This window comes from Microtus ochrogaster, chromosome 10, assembly GCF_000317375.1.
Source record: "Microtus ochrogaster isolate Prairie Vole_2 chromosome 10, MicOch1.0, whole genome shotgun sequence".
NCBI classification, from domain to species: Eukaryota; Metazoa; Chordata; class Mammalia; order Rodentia; family Cricetidae; genus Microtus; species Microtus ochrogaster.
The window spans coordinates 83,573,347-83,575,929 of record NC_022016.1 but is presented as its reverse complement, the minus strand read 5'-3'; the positions used below and the strand labels follow the sequence as shown (position 1 = coordinate 83,575,929).

At 43.4% G+C, this 2,583-nt stretch overlaps 1 protein-coding gene across 2 annotated transcripts in view; it reads right to left on the bottom strand.

Moving 5' to 3' along the window:
* Ube4b (ubiquitination factor E4B) overlaps positions 1-2,583 on the bottom strand; it is a 103,299-nt gene that overhangs the window by 49,125 nt on the left and 51,591 nt on the right. The window lies entirely within an intron of this gene.

Here is a 2,583-nt window from a genome sequence, read left to right as displayed (position 1 = left end):
ACAGGTACCCTGGCATACACCTGTAATCCCAGCACTCAGGGAGACAGGAGATAGGTCCGTGGCACACCTAAAATCCCAGTAATCAGGGGCAAAGTAGTAGATAACAGATCATCCTAGGTTACATAGTGAGACCCTGGGACAGGGTACATAACAATCTATCTAGACAACACAAAGAAAGGACCAAGAACAAATCGGAGGATTTTCAAAGCTAAGAGATGTTTCATGAATCAGACACCAAACAATCAGCTGATTTTCATCAGAAAAAAGAAGAAGTAAGATGAACCTTCACCCAACACAGAAATAGAAAACCCTGAGTCTATCAACATGATGTTTGAGGCTAAGAGTCAGTGGTCAAGACAACTGTGAAGTCTCAATACATCCACATTGTGAATACTGCACCAGAGGAGAAAGGGTGTATTCATACGGATACATGACATTCTAAACACTGGCCAATATGTAGATGAGGTCCAGTAGACTGGACCTTGAGTCCTGGCTGTTCGGGAGGCTAAGGAAAAAGGGTGGATGACGTCCCGGAGTTGAAAGCCAGCACCAATAACATAGCAGACCCCTCGACCATACTGAACAACTTGCTCCTTTCTATTTCTAAAAGAGGGTGACTTATACACTTTCAAGATCTCTGACATTCTAAAATCCCGGGAATGTTTCAAATTTAGGTTACAAAAACAGCTTAAAACCTTACACCACCACTTAAGAAACTGTAAGCCACTCACCAGCAGTCCACCAGCAGTCCAAATTAATCAGGTAATCGTTGCACATAACAGGAATGTAGCACAATGTTCCCAAAACAAAAAAGTACTCTAAAAAAAATAATGTGTGCCTCATATGCAGATAAACTGAATTACATTTCAAATGCACCAACCCCTGCTTCTTAAAGGGCACCAGTGCATCTCCTTCTCTAACAGGAACTCACTTCTCATTTACCAAGCTCTGCGTGCGTGCGTGCATGCGTGTGTGTGTGTGTGTGTGTGTGTGTGTGTGTGTGTGCGTATGTGTGATCACTACTGAGCGCTGTTCCTCAAGAGCATGAGTCTTTAGAACGCTGCAGACAGTCAGTGCAGAGAGCAGAGGTCAGCGGCCAGGCTAGTGGACGGGACAAGTAGGAGATGGAAACTTCCTGGCCACTCTTCCCACACTGCGGCCTCTAACAGGAACCACAGTGCACACATCAGCTTCCCTCTCTACTCACGACCTTCACTGGGATAACAGGGCAAACAAGGAAGAATACAAAAGACAACACCATTCAATTTCTTCCTAGATACCAAGTTCCCAAGAATCAATTAGAAGGCTTTTCTCGTGGTGTCTGAATCACAAGGTGTCTTCCCTCACTTCAAGAGAAGCATTTCTTCCTGTAGAAGGAATCTTCCTTCCCCCACGCCTTTTCATCTTTACTTATTTATCTTAAAATTATGTTTATTTAAGGTATACAGCTATGCATGTGTGAGTACATGTGAATATGTACACACGCCTGTGGTGTGTGTGTGTACATGAAACACAGCACCAGTAGGGAAGGAGAAGAAATCTTCAGAAGTCAGTCTTCCCCTATTCTCCTCCCACTATCTGGGTCAAACTCAAGCTGTCAGGCTAGTCCTTTGCCGGAGGAGGATGTTCTTTAGAAGACTGGGGAGCCATCTCCACGCCCACCAGTTTTTATCAAGTTTTACTAAGTCCAGACTCTGCATTTAAGAGCTTGGCTTACTCCCCTTAGCGCAGTAATCTGTGGTGGCAGAATGCTTCCACATGAACTCGGCTGACCCTCGACACCAAATACTTCTGGTACTTTCTTTAACTTCTTTCTCCAAGTTTTAAAAGTTCACTGTAGAAGTCCTTCCTTTCTTTAGAGGCTGGTTGTCCTTGAGACATTTTGTTCTTAACTGTAAAACTCATGAGGGATTGTTTTCCAGGTTTCTTTCTGTTTACTTATTTGGTTTTTTGAGATAGAGTTTCTCTGTGCAGTCCTGGTTGTGCTGCAACGTGCTCTGTAGTCTAGGCCTCAAACTCAGATATCCACCTGCCACTGCTTCCTGAGTGTTGGGATTAAAGGCATGTTGTGGTGGCATTTCATTTGTATTTTAATAAATAAAACTTGCCTGAAGATCAGAGAGTAAAACAGCCCCACTGGTCAACCTTACAGACCAGGCTATGGTATCACACACCTTTAATCCCAGTAGCCACACTAGTTTGCCATAGAAATCAGGTAGTGCATGCCTTTAATCCCAGCCCTAGAGAGGATTATAAAACGGGAGAAAACAGCTCTCAGACACAGTCTCATTCTGAGATTCCTGGATCACCACTTCAGACTTAGGTCAAGGTAAGAGCCAGTGGCTGGCTGTTTTGCTTTTTTGATCTTCAGGTTGAACCCCAATTTCTCTGAGTTTTTATTAATCATGCTTCAGCATGCATCACCATGCTTGGCTTCCAGGTTTGATTCTTAGTGTGATCATTACTGTTATATAGAAAAACGACTCATTTTCCTGCATGCTGACACCTCGCTGAAAGTGATATTAGACCTAGTAGTTTTCTGGTAGAGTATTTTAACAAAGGATCACAAAGATGGAGAGATGG